We start from the raw sequence: 18,727 nt of genomic DNA on the forward strand, positions 1-18,727 counted from the left end.
AAGTATCTTTTAATTTCATGGCTGCAATCACCATCTGCAGTGATTTTGGAGCCCCCCAAAATAAAGTCAGCCACTGTTTCCACTGTTTCCCCATCTATTTGCCATGAAGTGATGTGACCGGATGCCATGATCTTAGTTTCCTGAATGTTGAGCTTTAAGCCAACTTTTTCACTCTCCTCTTTCACTTTCATTAAGAGGCCCTTTAGTTCTTCTTCACTTCCTGCCATAAGGGTGCTGTCATCTGCATATCTGAGGTTATTGATATTTCTCCTAGCAATCTTGATTCTAGCTTGTGCTTCTTCCAGCCCAGTGTTTCTCATGATGTACTCTGCATATATGTCAAATAAGCAGGGTGACAATATACAGCCTTGACATACTCCTTTTCCTATTTGGAACCAGTCTGTTGTTCCATGTGCAGTTATAACTATTGCTTCCTGACCTGCATACAGGTTTCTCAAGAGGCAGGTCAGGTGGTCTGGTATTCCCATCTCTTTCAGAATTTTCCACAGTTTATTGTGTCTAGCAGGAGAAATAAGGAAGAGTAAGTTTGAGTAAGTCCTAGGACTTCCTTGGTGGTCCAGAGGGCTAAGATTTTGTGTTCCCAATGCAGGGAGCCTGGATTTGATCGCTGGTCAAGGAATTTGATCCCATAAGTTGGAACTCAAGTTCCCGCATGCTGCAAGCAGAGATCCTGCATACGACAACTAAGACCCAGTGCAGCCAAAGAAATAAAAATAAATAAATCTTAAAGAAAAAGAGAGTAAGGCCCACCCTCTGAAACTTCCTGGGGGCCTGGCTTCTTGGGCAGACATCTTATCTCACCTCTGGTGAGTCAACCGAAATTCAAGCTTGACTTCTAAGCCAAGCCCAAAAAGAAGCTCTTGCTTCTAGTTAGCCTAAAAATTGGACCTTAGCCTTCTTACCAGTTCTCATCTCATTCCCCATCCCTCCTCCATCCTGAGTCTTGCCCATTTTGAGTCCAGCATTTGCTAAACCAGCACATGAAAAAATCAGGTCTTTGCTTACTTCTGTGGCAAATGTTCCACTTCTGTTTCTTCTGTATTCCTTTCCTTTCCTTTTCTTCCTTTGTTTCCTTAGATGGGTCAAGTGAAGACTGGAGAACTGATTCAGATACGAGAAGAGAAAAGATTTCAGAGGCAAACATTTTAAGGGTGGGTATAGTCTCATTGGGGACTTCCCTGGTGGCGCAGAGGTTAAAGCATCTGCCTGCAATGCGGGAGACGTGGGTTCGATCCCTGGGTCGGGAAGATCCCCTGGAGAAGGAAATGGCAACCCACTCCAGTATTCTTGCCTGGAGAATCCCACGGACTGAGGAGCCTGGTAGGCTACAGTCCACGGGGTCGCAAAGAGTCGGACACAACTGAGCAACTTATTCTCCTATTCTATAGTCTCATTATCTACTGACAGAGGCTAAATTCAGCAGAAGACTGAATGTCTTGGAGTGTGCAGGTGATGCTTATCCATTTCTCCAAATTTGCAGATGACTAAGAATTTAAGGTTGTTGTCAAATCTTAGATAAAAAAAATAAACAAGTCAGTATAAGTAACAGGACAACCCCAAATGTAGGGAAACTTGCATCCATCCAGGTTCTGGATAAAGAAAGAAACTTAAGGCAAGGGTAATCAAAATAAAACCACCTGTGTGGTCTATAGACCCTTAAGTTTTCCTGGCTTCTATGGCTGTCCCTGGAGTAGGAAATGGCAACCCACTCTAGTATTCTTGCCTGGAGAAAATCCCATGAGGAGCTTGGCAGGCTTCAGTCCATAGGGTCGCCAAGAGTCAGACACAACTGAGCATGATATAACAAGAATGGCTGTCATCTTTCCAGCCCCCAGCCACAGACTCAAACTGGAAATACCAGGGTCACTCATGATTCAAAATTCACTTCCTCTGTTCAGGTGCCTATACCCCTGAATAGAAAATTAAGTGAGAATGAGGCTTTAATCAGCATTCTTTCCTTAACTCTTAAAGATATTGAAGAATTTGCCACTAAAGCAAATAAAAATCCCTAGACTGTCTGGCTAAAGTTGTTCTTGATGATAGGATAGCCCTTGATTATCTGTTAGCTGAGCACAGAGGTAACCATCTGTGCTGTGATCGACAGTTACTACATTTCTGGAGAAGTTGAGACCAAGCTACATAAAGTCACTAAGCAAGCCACTTGGTTTAAATAAGTGGCTCCTTCAGCAGACTTTTTCTCTGATCTGCTTGATTTAAGTTGTTTTGGGTCATAGGGACCATGCCTTCAGAGTGCCCTCCAATCATTGGGTATTATTCTGTGTATAGTCTTTCTAATCATCTTTCTGGCTTGCTGTATTCTCTCAAAAGCTTTACATGCATGCATGCAGTTGCTGATGACCAGACAAATGATCTCCCTTTGCCTAGAATGCCAAAAATGGGATGAAGAAAGTCAGCTCAGAGAACAAGACTTTGATATTCCAACTTTTTTTTTTTTTTTCCAGTTGGAGATTCAACCTGACTCCAACATCAACAAGTGGTAGCTCAGAGTAGCACTAATACCTTAAACTTTGACTACAACTGAGAAAATTGATCAAAAGGGGGAACTGATAAAGTTAATTTGAATATTGGCACCCATAAAATGGAGGCCAACTCAGTGGCCTAGCCCATGTCACAAATCTAAACTTACGTCAGCCTGCACTTATGGGAAACCCCTGTCAATGAAACCTAATATATATCTATCATAATCCTCCAACCCAGCTTTAGCTAGCTTAACTTACCCTAGAAAACAGGACTTTCAGGCTTTCTAAGGAAATCCCTGATCTCCTAGTTAATCATGCCATGTTTCTATATCACCTCTTTCTAACTCTATAAAACTCCCTCTTGTCACAGATTCCTAGAGAGCAGTACTCCTCTGCTTATGAGGCACAGTACTCCATGATTCATAGATTGTTTTCTCTTGAATAAAGGACATCAAACTCTATTGAAAAAAAAAAGTATAAGCAACAGGGTATAAACAACTAAAAATGTTTGGTTTATCATTGAACTCAGAACATATGCTTTCACATGTTGCCACAATTCTAAGTGCTCATGTGAAACTATATTAACATTTGTACTTAGTAGGTTTGGGCCTGGTAGGTTGCTGCTTTTTATATTTCTGAAGTTTACAATATAGTACCAAGATTTTTTAGAGGAAGACTTAAGAAATAAAAAAAATAATAACTTGTGAATTTACCTGTCTATCTAATGCCAGAAAAACTAGGTGAAATTGAGAAATTCAGTTAACCCATACACATATTGATCCATAGTTATATTCGGTTAATCCATACATATATTGATCCATAGCTATATTCAGTATTATTCTAGATGAGATGTAAGAGAAATCCCACCCTTGAGGAATGTGTGGTCAGGGAACACACTATTCTGTGACAGCTGGCTTCGTGGGTCTTCATCCCAACCTTTCTAACTACAGTTGTCAGGATCTGCACATGTTTTATGCCCTCTCTAAGCCTCAGTTTCTTCATCCATAAAATGGGATAGTATTAATATTTACTATGTTTAAGAAGATTAAATAAAATGCTAATGTCTATAAATTTCTGAGAATAATGCCTGGAATGCAGTGAACTCTCAAAAACTATTACATACCAACTAGTTGGGAAGTAAAGACTAGAAGTCATTCGTTTTATGTCAAAATAAGTTAACATTTAGAACAGACATACTTGGAAGTTTGCCTATGTTTTCATCTTTTCTTTTTGGTCAAAGAGTTGAAACCAGATGGGATATTGTACAATTACAAGCCTACAAATTTTCCTGTTTCTTTTAATTTGATACCTAATTTGGGAATATGTGGGGAAAAGAAACCAAAGAATATTCCTCTGAGTGATTACCTGAAAACAAGAGTTACAGATTAGGGTTTTCAGAATAAACAACAAAACCAAAGCCCTGGCTATCTACACAGAAAGTGTTATCTTTAAGGCTTGACAGGATTCTTTGACCTTCGTTTTATGAAACATGGACAATCTTACACTTGATTGGTGAATTTTCTGCTGGCTTTTTTTTTTCTTCTTAAACCATGTTCCCTGCCTGCAAAGCTAAACCTATTTATGGTGAGCACTGTTTTTTCAATTAGGTTTATTTTCATTTTCCCATAGGCCAAGTTAGCTGAGAATGTCCCAAAGTTTATTTTCCTTTCCTTTCCTTTGTATAATGGTTTTTAAAATTAAAATATACAGCTCTTATAGCTATTGATTTTTTTTTAAATAGTCTAATTTTTTTTTTCTTTTTTGCACATTAGTGCTACGTCATGAGACGTGTTATTCAAAATACTTTTCACTATTCAAAAATGCTTCTCAAGAGTGTAATGGTGGTCCATTTTTGTGGTCAGCTCTTAGAGAACAAGGATCAAGTGCATTCCGCCAACTTTGTGAAATGTCTCGTACAAGCTGGTGCTCAGCAGAGTACTTAAGAAAGCTGATGTGTTTGTGACTTGGCTTTTCCCCAAACTTTTCAGCTGGATGTCAGCATTCCATCCAGATTGTCAATTTCTCAAGCTTAATACTGGCAAAACATCCTTTCCAAGAGGCCTCTCTTTTTGGGGGTGTGGGTGGGGGTGGGATAGGGAGAAAAGGACTCTAAGCTCTGCATCAACTTTCTAATAGTTTTGTAACACTATTCTCTGGTGAGAACCCTGGGTGAGAGCGAGTCTTAGCTAAGAACTTTGCTTTCGGGAGAGCGCTTCAGGTTTACAGCCCTTAGGGAAGAGGGTTTGCTCATCCCTGGAAAACTGCGGGCGGCTCTGGGGCCGGGGAGCTGCGGGCGGCTCTCGGGGGCTGGGAAGGTCACCGCAGCTGGAGAGGGGCCCTCTAGCCTCGGGGTAAGGGGAGAGTCCTCGTTCGCTCCCGGGGCGCTCCCCACGGGCAGGGGTGGGCGGACCCCCGGACCCCGGAGCTCCTCCCCGCGCGGCCTCCAGCTTGCCGGCCGCGGTCCCCGCCCGCGCCAGCGCTCGGCCGCCAGCTCCCGCCCAGAGGCGCGGGGGCAGGAATTCGGCCGCCGAGCTCCCCGGGGCACCGCGCCCTGGAGGGCTGGGCCGCGCCCTCCTCCCCGGCTCCTTCCCCCGCCGAGCTCCCCTCCTCCCGGCCTCCCCCTCCCAGCGCTCTCCCCTCCCCATCCCGGCCGCTCCGGACTCCTCCCGTTCCCCTCCTCCCCGCACTCCTCCCTGCCCCCCACCCACGCTCCCTCTCCCTTCCTTCTTTTCTCGCCTGGGTCCTTCTTCCTGCTCCCTTCTCCTCCCTGCTCCCCTCTCCTCCCCGCTCCCCTCCTCTCTTCCTCCAGATACCCATCCGCGCCCATTCCCCACCCTCCCCTCTTCCTCCTCTGCTCCCCCTGCGCGCGCCTTCTCCGAGCTCCCCCCCCCCCCCCCCCACTTTCCTCCTCGGTTCCTCCCTGGACCCCCTCCCTTCTCCGCTCCTCCCGGCTTATTCCTCTCCTCTGCTCCCCGCCTTCCTGCCGGGCTCCTCTTTCCCGGTTCGCGGAGCTCCCACGCGGTTGCTATGGAGGCGCCCGCGGCTGCTAGCCGCCCGCCGGGAGCTGCCCTGGGGCCCCGGGGACAGAGTGGTGACTCTGCCCGAGGCCGTGGCGCCTCGCCCCCTTGGGGCCCGGGAACAAAGCGCGCCTTCCCCCATCTCGGGAGTGCCCTGCGAGACCTTCAGGCGCCCCGGACCCGGAGGGCGAATCTGCTGGCCCCCAACCTCTGGGGATCGGACCCCAGGGGTCGGGGTGACCGCTGCGTGCTACGAGCTACCTTGAGGCCCCCCGAAGATCACTCCCGCGCTCCCCCATCCCTACCCCCCATCCCGGAGGTGTCTCTGAGGCCGGGAGACGACCAGATGGCCCCATTTAAAAGGATCGTCCCCTTTTGTTGGGGGGCTGAAGCAGCGCCCAGGCCAATTTACATAGGAAAATGGGGTTTGTGTCCCCAATTCAGGGCGGTGCCCCGACAGCTGGTGGTTCTGTCATCGTGTCAGGACCCCACAGCGTGGTGTTTAAAATGACTTGATGTGTGCAGATGTTTGCGTGTGAATAGCAATTGATTGAGAACCGGTAGCTATTAGGTCAGGCTTGGAGAAACTCAGTTCACAGAGAAAATTTTTATCAGCCTGGGCACAACGTAAGATGGTAGAATGGAATTATCCTGCTGGACACTTAGGATGCTCTCTTAGAGAACTTACAGTTTATCAAAATCTAAAAAGCCCAATAGTTGAACCTGAAGAGAATTTTGAAATCCTTACTGTTCATTTTGGTTGCTCCTTGTCAAAGTTGTAAGGTTGAACATAAAGAGGTGAGGAGGACTGCTAGGACTTCAAAATGATCCATGAAAGATCTAATCTAATTAATTTTATTAAAATAATTCAGCCAGCTGCTATAGCCTGTAGCAGACTGAAAGTTGTTGCTAGTTTGAAATCAGTAGTTTAAACATGTATATGTAAATGACAGACTGTTTAGAACAGAGGACCTTCAATTCTTATTTTACCAGTAAGGAATTTGAATCTCAGAGAGGTTAAGTGATTTTCCCAAGATCATAACAACTCTTGGAATATGATCTCAACGAAGGAAAAGGAAACTTTAAGACAGATTTAGGAGCCCTTGAAAATACCCTAATCAGGACGCTCTCAAACCTTTCCACCAGTCCGCTGGAGCCACCAACAGGTAACTCCCTAGAAGACAAGGAATGGAGAGGAATTTTTTTCCCTCTGTCTGCATTCATCAACTTCAGCTCAAGTCTGTTGTTCTTGTTGTTTAGTTGCTAAGTCGTGTGCAACTCTTTTTTGACCCCATAGACTAGCCTGTCTGTCCATGGGATTTCCCAGGGAATACTGGAGTGGGTTGCCATTTCCTTCTCCAGGGGACCTTCCTTACCCAGGAATCGAACCAGCGTCTCCTGCATTGGCACGCAGATTCTGTACCACTGAGCCACCAGGAAAGCCACAGGGCTTTGGAGCCAATTTCAGCCACTAGACTCTTCCTGAACCCTGAACTGAAACTTGTGACTTCATTTCCATCAGAGTGTTCATTTTGTGATGAAATGGAAAGGGACTGGTTAGAATTTGTATGAAATGGGAAATCAAAGCTGGGCAGGAACGCTTGGTCTCATTTTCAGGAAGAAGGCCAAAGTGATCAGTGGAACCAGTGTTCACCTTACTAGAAGGTAGGATAGCTCATTTGGAAAGGCTTTGTGGTTAAGACTTTATACTCCCAATGCAAGGGGTGTGGATTTGATCCCTGGTTGGGAAACTAACCCTACATGCTCCAAAAAAAACATTGAAAAGAACATTTGAAATGTGGTCTCCTTAGTTCAAGGATTGTGTTGGAAGAGTTTTATCTGCTAAACTTGCCAGTAGACTTATATTGGAAAAAACTTCTGCTTTTAAACCTGAAGTAACTGGGAAAAATTAGGAAAGAGTGTTTCTGGGTAAGATTTTAGAAGAATTGTAGAATGCCACATAAAAGAAGAACATGAGTTCACACACTGTACTTCAAACATGAGAAATACCAAGAAATGTGCAGCTGGGTTGGAACTGGACATGGGTGTTAATTTATGCTCTGCCTCTTCTACCAAACAAAGCAGCGTTTTTTTTCTGCCTCCTATTTACTTGGACCCAAGTGGTACTAAGATGAGAGTGCCAAATATGTGATGAGTATATTAGGTAATGAATGTAAGAACCTCTCGATTCTTAGAGAGTACTTTTAGAATTATATGCTATATTTAAAAAATAACTATACTCAAGAAAATTATTTGAAATGGACTCCCACATTACTACCACATATGTATTCTCTTATCTCTCTTTACTATTTTGACTACCCTTTAGTACTTGTATTGGTTAGTTATTGAGGTGTAACAAACAACCCCCCAAAACACCAAAAAACAGCTGTTTATTAGTATAGCTCATGCACCCATGGGTTAGTAGGAGGTCAGCTCCTCTAGGTAGGGCGCATTGGTGGCCCTGCTAATGCTGGCTCAGTTTAAGCATGCATCTCAAGGTCTCCTGGAGCTCTGCTTTAGACTAGGTTTGGCTGAGGAAGTTTAGCTGAAACAGCTTCACTCCATGTCTTTTATCCTCCTGGCGGATCATCTCAGGCACCTTCTTCCCATGGCGATGATAGAGGAGCAAGAAGGGCATGGGAATCATGGGCTCTGGTGGTCTATATTTTACTAGAGTCAGGAGCTGGCACCCTGCACTTCTGCCTTATTCTACTGGCCAAATCAGGTCACATGGCCAGACTTGATCAAATCAAGTCACAATGAAAGAAGGAAGCCTAGCTCACTGCAGAAAATGGGACAGAGGGAATGGGTAGAGGTAGGGTAAAGAATTAGTGCCTTGAATGCAGTCAAACACAGCTCTTGTCAACGTCTGCTATAGTATTCATTTACTTATAAGTTTATTCAGAAGTTTTGTTTCTGTTCCTGCTAGAATGTAAACTCCATATGGGCAGGAATTTTTGTCTGCCTTGTTTGTTGCTAATCCTCAAAATCCAAAACAGTGGCACATTTTAGATGCTTAATAAGCCTTGGATGCATCTTTAAGGAGGTTTACATTAATTATTTGGCTTATATATAAAGCCCAAATTCCCTGGGAGAGAATGTAATTTTATTAGTTTTTCTTCATCTTCTGATTTAAAGATCATGGTTTGCATTTGCTCACAATGGAAACTGCTGTCTGTTTGGTATAAACATTATTTCTTAAGTTTTTAAAAAATTTCCAGATCTCAAAGTAATTTAACATTTGTCTAGAACATATAAATAGGTACTACGTAAAAGTTGATTATTAGATGGGCAGAAAATTTGCAGGAGAGGGAGGATTTTACATATATTTTGGCAAAGAATACATTGATTCTTCCGATGTGGGAATAATACTGATAAAAATTTCAAACTTTCAGAATTTGAATCTGAAAAATAACCAAGATCTTTGAATTTGAAGTTCTCCAAAATGTGTAGGGTACAGGATAGTTGTTGTCATTGTTCAGTCACCAAGTCGTGTCCGACTCTTTGTGACCCCATGGACTGCAGCATGCCAGGCTTCCCTGTCCCTCACCATCTCCTGGAGTCTGCCCAAGTTCATGTCCGCTGAATCAGTCATGCTATCCAACCATCTCATCCTCTGTTGCCCTCTTCTCCTTCTGCCTTCAATCTTACCCAACGTCAAGGTCTTTTCCAATGAGTCAGCTGTTCGCATCAGGTGGCCAAAGTAGGTACAGGATAGTACCTACCCAAATTATCTTTGTTGGCCTTTTGGGGCCATAGAAATTCAATCATTTCTTTCTCCTCTCTACCCCTGTTTACCCTATCCAAAAGACATAGGGCAAAGGAGTTTTCTTAAGGTCATGCATGAAAGGGGAATTCCTGTGCAATATATTTTTTTATTTCCTTGAAATTTGAGTTTATGCTGCCACTTTTTGACTGTGGCAGAAGATGTGGTAGGAGATAAAGTAGGCGTTAATGCTTAGTTACATAAAGGGGAGCTTTGCAAATGTCCATACTTAGCAGCAGGTTAATTTGGGACTCCCATGAGAAACCCAGGTCTTGGACACTGGAGTGAGTGTCTGAATTGTCATCATGTCAGGTGACTAACTCCACAGACACGCAGGTGTTAGTTAGACCTGAAAGCTCGATTCTAGGTGGATCTATAATTTTCGAAAAGACAGTAACCTGGAAAGTTAAGGGCTTAGAGACATCCTGAATTATAGTCATTTCCTTCTCTGTCTCCCTCCCAACCCCCTCCTGTCTCCACCCCTTATCCCCTCTACATCACTCAATCGAGTCCCCACACAATGACTATTGTGTTATAGATCTGTAAGTTGTGAATATTTCTCAGAAAGGTTTTACTTACAAATTTATGATTAGGGGCTTCCCAGGTGGCGCTAGTAGTGATAAAGAATCCGCCTGCCAATATAGGAGATTTAGGAGATGCAGGTTCGATCCCTGGGTCAGGAAGATCCCCTGGAGAAGGAAATGGCCACCCACTCCAGTATTCTTGCCTGGGAAATCCCATGGACAGAGGAACCTGAAAGGGTGCAGCCCATGGGAACGCAAAGAATCGCCTTATTAGTAGTGAGTCTCTAAAAGCGCACACTTTGTTTCGTTTAACTTTGGTCTTTGGGGTTGCAAATTTGGAATTTAGAGGTTTCTGCATTCAGCAAACAGCAGCCTGGTGAGCTACAGCCCATAGGCTGGCAGAGTCAGCCTGGCTGAAGCGACTTAGCACAGCAGAGCACACTCAGCAAACATTCATCAAAGGGCTCCTGGCCGCACTAAACACAGTTAGATGAAGCCCTGGGCCCTGAGAGAGCTCAGAAACTTGGGGAAGATGTGCAGGTTGATGGGCAGTTTCAGCACAGGGGGATAAAGGCTGCGGGTGAGGAAGACTTGGGGTGGGAGCTCAATGGAGACAAAGTAAGCAAGCTAACACTAGTAACTGAATAATGCCTTCCGATTTGCAGAAGTTCTCTTGCATTCATCTCCTTTCATCCTGGCAGTTTCCCTACCTGCAGGCTGGGACAGGGTATTATCCCCATGATGTTCAGAGGAGGAGACAGCGAGAGCCATACTCTTTGTAAGGGGTGAACCAGCCTTCACACTTGCCTCCCCTAAAGCTCTCTTTCCAGGCTCTTTGCATCCTGGTTCTGCTCCTGCTCCCTCTCTCTGCCAGACTTGCATGGTTTCCAGAAGTGTGGTCTGGTCCAGGCCTTGCATCCCTCAGGTGTAAAATGAGTACATGGTTCAGAATGATTTCTAAGATCTTGCGTCCCTTTATTGTTACTGTTCAGTTGCAGCGTCCTGTCCGACTCTTTGAGACCCTGTGGACTGCAGCACACCAGGCTTCCTTGTCCTTTGCTGTCTCACGGAGCTTGCTCAAACTCGAGTCCATTGAGTCGACGATGCCATCCAGTCATCTCATCCTCTGTTGCCCCCTTGTCCTCCTGCCCTCAATCTTTCCCAGCATCAGGGTCTTTTCCAGTGAGGGTCCTTTGCACCCATAACTGTCTCAGATTCCAAGAACGGTTGCTTTTGTAGTCAGTCTGAGGAAGTTTAATGTGAAAGTCCTGTTAAGTTTTTATTCATGTTTTGCAAACCCCTTTGTGGCAGGTTGGTCTTAATTTTTTAAAAAAAATACCTCTTTCAAGATGAAGATATTGAGGAAGTAGCACCTGCCACTTCTCTGTGGCCCCATAGTGTCCTGGCAGGGTCAGCATTCACGCTTCTGGCTCCTGAGTTTCTGATCTCCTATTCTTGTCTGTGAAATGGCTTTCCTCGTAACTCTTAACTTTTATTTTACTTCCTTTTCTAATGGGTAATGTTTAAAACTCTGTTCTGTTATTAAATGTCCTAAGTGGCTTCTTGCTCTGGATGTTTTCAAGTATGTGTGTATGTGTGCCTGCGTCTGTGTCCTCCGTAATTTGTTCATTGCTCCAAAGAGAAGCCGCACACTGAAGGTTGGAGAGTCAAACATTTACTTGCAGACATATTTTTGTCAACTTTTTTACTTTATATTGGAGTAGAGCCTATCAACAATGTTGTGGTGGTTTCAGATGGACAGTAAGGGAATTCAGTCATGCATATACATGTACCCGTTGTCCCTCAAACTTCCCTCCCATCCAGGCTGTCACATAACACTGAGCGGAGTTCCATGTGCCATGCAGTAAGTCCTTGTTGGCTATCCATTTTAAATATAGCAGTGTGTACACGTCCATCCCAAACTCCTCAACTATCTCCTCCCTCATTCTTCCCCTTGGCAACCATAAGTTCATTCTCTAACAGATAGATTTTAAAATATTGTTTTATTTTGAATAAATTACCCCGAACAATGGTATACATTCCAAAATGACTTGTATAAATATTTTTAAGTTTAAGCTGATATTTAATGATTGAGGAATTTCAAATATAAAAATCTGGGTTTATGACTTTTCATGAAAGTTAGATCTGGCAACTTGGCCCAGATTTCCTATTATGTCACCAATCAGTCTTACCTTCTTTGGGTTAACTGTGGGCTCCTCAGACCTCCCGCCCCCCCCCCCCCCCCCCGACTCCCAAGTCCTCACCACTGACAGCTCGGTGAGTCATTTAAATCCCTGGCTGGCCCCTTTAGACATTAGTGGTTGGCCTGCTCACCTCAAGTATTTGTACCTTAGATGTCCCACCAACACACAAGGGAGCCTGGTGGACCTGGGGCTGACCTGCTCTGAGGCAGCTGATGGCGAGAAGGTGTCTTTCACCTGCAATATCAGGATGAAGTGGGTGGAATCAAACAGGAGGCCCAAGAAGAAAATGCCAATCAATCAGGAGGAAAGCTTGGGATTGGCCGGGTTATTTGTCCTTTGGAAAACAAGCAAGAAAACAGCAGTAACAAATAAAATGGGAAGACCAAGGGAGAAAGAAAGGAAGAACAAAATAGGGCCTGTTGAAGGACAAAATGTACCAATGAGAGCAAACTGAAGCAAGACACGAGATGATGAACATGAACAAATTTATTATCATTATTATTAGGCTCGCAGGATCTCAGTTTCCTGAGCAGTGATTGGACCCCAAGCTGTGGCAGTGAAAGTGTGGAATCCTAACCACCAGGCCACCAGGGAACTCTCCATGAACAAATTATTAATTTCCTTAATTCTCAACCACAAAATGGGGTATTTTCCTTAAAGGGTAGTCAAGAAGATAACAGGCAGTGTAATTGAAGACTTGACCACAATGCCTGGACTTTGACAGATGCTAGACGACTGAGTGATAACTCGCGAGTCTCTGTGTAACGGCTTTACTACATGCTCTAGAGAGTAAAAAAATACATCGCTTTTCCTGGATAAAATTCTATTTTTAAATAAAGCATCTGTACTTTGCGGAGGCTTTGAGAATAAGCTTTTGAATATGGCAGCGTTTCTCTTCCCAGTTTCATGGGGGCCTCCTGGTCCCACAGGTTACACAGGGCCTACAAAACAGGCAGCTACACAGTCAGGGTGACATCTGGAATTCCCAAAGTAAGCTGACCTCACCAATCTCCTCACCACGGCAAGGTTCTGGCTGAGCCCCAGCCGGGGTTCAGAGTTTGGCTGTGTGTGCCCCTGACAGGGGGTCACCAGCTATTTGAATGGCTTTATTTGATGGCATCAGGCTCTTCACAGCTATTCTGCTTCTCTTCCTTCCAAGCACATAGTAAGATTGTACTTTCCTGTTGTCTTGAGTTTGGGCACACCCGTGACACTTTGGTTGATGAAATGCATTTAGAGGTGATTTGTGTCACATGGAGCAGCTGCTGGGCCACGAAAGCCAGAGGAGCATGTTAAGATGATACTTCCATCAGCTTGGTTTCCTAGGTAACCCAGGTGAGCAGAGAAACCCCCTGACTGCACTGAACACACAGGAGACTCAAGGAATACACTTTTGCTGCTACTCACTGTTAATTTTGGTTTGTTACTGCTGCATAACATGGCCTATCCTTACTGATAGAGTTGGTATTCTAGAGCCTTTTTTTCTTTTTTAACTGAAGGAGGAGAGAGGTTTTTTGTTTGTTTCTCTTTCTTCTTTTATGGAGAGAAAAGGAGGGATGAAAACAAGGATGGTGGAAAGAGATGGCCTTGGTGTGTATCTGTTCTCCATCTAGGCCCTTGACCTAGTTGGAAGGCCCCACTGGAGAAAGAAGTTGAGCTGGAAGCTGAAAGAACCCTTCTTTAGGTGATTTTCAGAGAATCTTGCCATAAGTTTTCAGGCCTGAGTGACAGAGAGGTGCCCTGAAATCAGCAAGAGGCCATGCTTGCCCTTCCCCCACCCCCACCCCCACCCCATGACATCTCATGCACTGTGATTCTGGGAAGATCTTGACATGGCCTTTCTTTGTCCCACACTGGGGAGCAGCAAAGGCAGGTATGACATCCTGAAGGGACAGCAGGAGCAAGGAAACGTGAGTAGATTTGATAGGACGTGCCCTAGGTATCACTCTGAACGCTCCCAGAAATAAGCGGGGAAGATTTGGGAGGAGCGATAGCATCCTGGCATCACACTGGGGATGCCAAGAGCCACTGTCATTTGAAGTTAATATTAGTAGGACCTCAAATGGATATTCAGGCTTGGGAGGTGTGAGGACAGTGAGTCAGCTGCTTTGGTTCAGCTGGCCCTGAGGTCTGGCTACCCGCTGGTTACTATACACACCTACTGACCTTTCTGACCGCCCACCAGCTTTTCGTTCTGTCATTTTCCCACATAAGCTACTTTTTAAAAAAAACCATTAAAAACTGAAGTATAGTTGATGTACAATATTATGTAAGTTAAGTACACATAGACTACTTTGATTTGACCTTATGGATCAATGTTTATTTTCTTCAAAGTCAAATTGATGCATGAAATATTCATTCCTTGATGAAGAAAACCAAGCTGTCTGATATTATTTTAAATACCACTGTAATTTCTAGACTTTGTTACAGGACTAATTTTCCTTTAATTTTCTTTTTTATTAAAAAAAAAGAATTTCTTTTTAGGCAAGAGTTTGGGAGGCAGTTTGCTAAACTACACTGAAATTTCCTTGTCAAAGAAATACCTTTAGGAAGCCAACATATGCTCCTAAGGGAGATTTGATCATGAGTGAAGAGTGTTTTAAAGAAAGAAATAGAGAAACTGCTATAGAAACAGATATCTGTGTTAGTCTGAATGATGCAAAAAATTAGAGATTATTTTATTATAATCAAACTGAAACTGGGTTGGGGGGAGTTCCATTTTAACACTCTTTACAAATCCACAAATTCAGTCCTACCACCTAGGGAATGTTATTAACAGCTTGCACTCATACTCAGATAACAAAGGGGGTTATCTGCCCCCAGGAGGTGACCTAAGAGGATTGACTGCTCCTCTCTCTCTCTCTTAGTTTTATTATCTTTGTCCCTGTCTTTAGGCAGCAGCAAATTTCCTGATGACACCTGCAGTGGTGAAGCTGGCTTTGAGAATCCATTAATTCTTCTCCATCTTCTTGGATCGATGGCCTAGGCAACCCTGGGCATTATGGTCTTGTGCACAGGGAAGCCATCTTCCTCTTGAAATACAGTGCAAAAATCTGGGACAACATCAACATGGAAAATAGTTTTCATTCTCTTTGTGTGTGTATGTGTGCGTGCGCACTCAGTCGTGTCCAGCTCTTTACAACAGCATGGACTGTAGCCCGCCAGTCTATATGTATAATTCTCCAAGCAAGGATACTGGAATGGGTTGCCATTTCCTACTCCAGGGGTCTTCCTGACCCAGGGGTTGAACCAGCATGCCTTGTGTTTTCTGCATTGGTAGGCGGATTCTTTACCACTGCACCACCTGGGAAGCCCTATTCTCTTTATAAGCAGTGACAAATTTTCGTACTTGTTAATACAGTCACATTTCTTTCAGATATTATAACTTAAAATTTATAGCCATCTTTCAAATACATTAATACAATTTCTCACCCCTAAATGGTGAAGTCCTAAGTCTTTCTCAAGGTCACCAATTAGAAGCAGAAATGGAATTCAGACTCAGGACTTCATGCTCCTTGATTGTCCCTCTCCTCCCTTAGTTTGGGGACATTGGTAAATGATTAAAGGGGTGATGTTTTCTATAATACTTTTAATGCTTCAACACTGTTATTTTGCTTTTATAGAAAGGATTACAGAAAAAATATTTCTCTTTTGATGTACAGTACAATGGTATGCTACCAGTGCATGAATTGCTATATTTCCCTGAATAAAGCTCTCTTTCTTAAACTGGCAAAACAAGTCTGTGTTTCTATAAACCACCCTACAAATTCATCCAAAAATCTAGTTGCCGAAGAGCGTATATAAAGCAGATAGCTAGTATTTGACAGTTAAAGAATATTGAGAGAAAAGTAAATAGTTGCCTTTAATTAATCCAAACCCTCCCTTATTAGTTTTAAAGAGAATAATAATAATAGACTGTCAGCAGCAGCCTTACTGAATGACTATTCTGAGGTCAAGTGTGGCACTCAGCCTGATACTCATCTCCTGTCATTTAATGCTCACGATAACCCCTTGACGTCAGTACTATTTTAGCCCCATTTTACTAGTGAGGAACTGAGGTTTATAGAGCTTGTGCAACTTGTCCAGGTTTAACTGCAAGCAAGAAAGCAGCTGAGTGGTGTTTAAAACATACCACTGCTTTTTACTCTTCTATCTGAGGAAACCTCATTTCTGGAAAAAGAAATTTTTTCCACACACACATAAACAAATTCAGCCAACAGAGAAATGAGTTGAAGAAGCCAAGAGACCTATGTAACCGATTTCAGCTTCACTTATTGGAACCTGGCTTCAATGGAGACTTATTAATCTTGTCAATTTCCTTGGAAAATTAATTTGCTTTGAAGCAAAGCCTTAGGACTATGTATATTAAATATTGCAATTAAGCTAGACCCAGTCTACATTTAGCCAGGCACAAATTGTATAATTTAGAGGGAAAAAACAGTAAATTAAGATGAAGCAACATGAAACATTTTTCATTTAAAGAAAAGCTAACAGCTCAATATATTATTTTTTCTAGCTACAGGGGCTTGACCCTTTGGGGATGTTGAAAGGAAAGGAATAATGGAATTGATTGAAGAAAGGGAAAAACAGCAACTTGAAAATGGTTGTGGCAGATTAGATGGCATTATAATGCCTGTCATGACTTCCTCCTGCCAAAATGAGATTCATTAAAGAAAACTCTTAACTAAATGAAAACTCTTCTCACCAATATCCTCCCCTCCAGATGTGAACAGCAGACTGTGGCCTGGTTAACAGGACTGTGGGTAATGGGCGGAAATATTTCATAACATTCTAATAAGAGGAAGACAAGAAACACTGAGAAACATTTTATTTACTTTTAACCCCAAATGAGGAAGACAGCTGGTTGACTGATGACTTCTTGTATCAGGAATCCGCAAGGAGACAGCGAGATGTTGTCTCCGTGAGAGGCGATTGCTCAGCTGCGGCCACTCTGCTCTAGCGCCATGCTGTGGTTGTTGCCTGACTTACACACAGGATGAAAAGAGGGTTTAAGAGTGGCAGCGAGGAGGAGCAGTTGGCTCAGAGAGCGTCAGTTCCTTGGGTGAATTGTGTTCTGTTCTGGACTTTACTGGGATCATCTATACTGTGGGAAACAGCAACAACTCCTCCTGTGGGCATTTCAGTTTATGGAACGTGGTAGAAAACAGAACTGTCCATGTCAAACAAAATACACTTCCAGTTCTCTTTTATTATTATTATCTAAAATATTTATTTAGTTAGCTGTGCTGGGTCTTACTTGTGGCTTGTGGTATCTAGTTCCCCACTCAGGGATCGAACCTGAGCTTTCTGCATGGGGAGCGTGGAGTCTTAGCTACTGGACCACCAGGGAAATCCCTGTTTTACTGTTTTTTTGAGAGAGCTCTCAAAAACTTCCTGGGTGGCTCAGATGGTAAAGAATCTGCCTGCAATGTGGGATACCCAGATTCAATCCTTGGGTAGGGGAGATCCCCTGGAGAGGGAAATGGCAACCCACTCCAGTATTCTTGCCTGGAGAATCCCATGGACAGAGGAGCCTGGCGGGCTACAGTCCGTGGGGTTGCAAAGATTGGACATGACTGAGAGACTAACACCTTCTCTCAAAGGGCACGTTGGATTATTGGAGCTGCTGAAAGATGCAGCTCCCGCGCAGTGTGGCAGGTGGAGTTCTGCTCCTGGAAGAAGATGGTGTAGGTCACACATCTTGTGTTTCATTTAACTCTGAGGGGGTAGTTTAGAGTTCCTCCCTCTGTCACCTAAATCCCAGGGAATAGGAGTGTCGACGTGAATCAAGGTGCTATTTGTTTCCTTGAATCTTGAAGAATTTTTAAAAATTAATTAATTGAATTTTCCTTCAACTTACACTGAGTTGACGTTCAGCACTGTATTTTTTTTAAGGTGTACAGCGTAGCGATTTGGCTTACGTGTGTGTGTGTGTGTGTGTGTGTGTGTGTGTGCACGTGTTAAGTCGCTTCAGTCATGTCTGACTCTTGGTGACTCTATGGACTCTAGCCCACCAGGCTCCTCTGTCCCTGGGATTCTCTAGGCAAGGATACTGGAGTGGATTACTATGCCCTCCTCCAGAGGATCTTCCCAACCCAGGGATCAAACCTGTGTCTTTCATGTCTCCTGCGTTGGCAGGCAGGTTCTTTACCACTAGCGCCACCTGGGAAGCTTGATTTGACTTACAGACACCATGAAATGATTATCACAGTAAGTTTAGTGAACATCTACCATCTCATCTCATGGATGCGAAATTAAGGAAATAGAAAAAAATGTATTCCTCGTAATGGGAACACTCAGGATCTACTCTCTTAACAATCTTCATGTATAACATACAGCAGTGTTAATTATATTTATCCTGTTGTACATTACATCCTATAACTTATTTATCTTATAACTGGAAGTTTGCACCTTTTGACTGCCTTCTTCCAGCCCTCTCCTTTCACCAGGTCGCTGGCCTCTGGTAACCATAAATCTGATCTCTTTTCCTGTGAGTTTGTTTGAAGCTTATTTAACCTATAATATTATGTTAGTTCTATTACACAACATAGTAATTCAGTATTTCTATACATTTCAAAATGATTGCCAGGATAAGTATAGTTACAATCTGTCACCATAAAAAGATACTGCATGGTTATTGACTGCATTCCCCACATGATACTTGTCATACCCAGGACTCATATATTTAGGAACTGGAAGCTTGTACCTCAACCTT

At 43.5% G+C, this 18,727-nt stretch overlaps 1 long non-coding RNA gene across 1 annotated transcript; it reads right to left on the reverse strand.

Annotated features, from left to right (window-relative positions):
- Positions 1-291: 291 nt before the first annotated feature.
- LOC133042323 (uncharacterized) lies at positions 292-10,604 on the reverse strand. The gene is made up of 3 exons (XR_009689471.1): positions 10,519-10,604; positions 1,027-1,122; positions 292-519 (listed from the first exon to the last, which is right to left on the reverse strand). It is a non-coding gene; the product is annotated as an uncharacterized LOC133042323 (long non-coding RNA).
- Between the last annotated feature and the right edge of the window lie 8,123 nt (positions 10,605-18,727).

Source organism: Dama dama, chromosome 21 (genome assembly GCF_033118175.1).
Source record: "Dama dama isolate Ldn47 chromosome 21, ASM3311817v1, whole genome shotgun sequence".
Classification (NCBI taxonomy): Eukaryota; Metazoa; Chordata; class Mammalia; order Artiodactyla; family Cervidae; genus Dama; species Dama dama.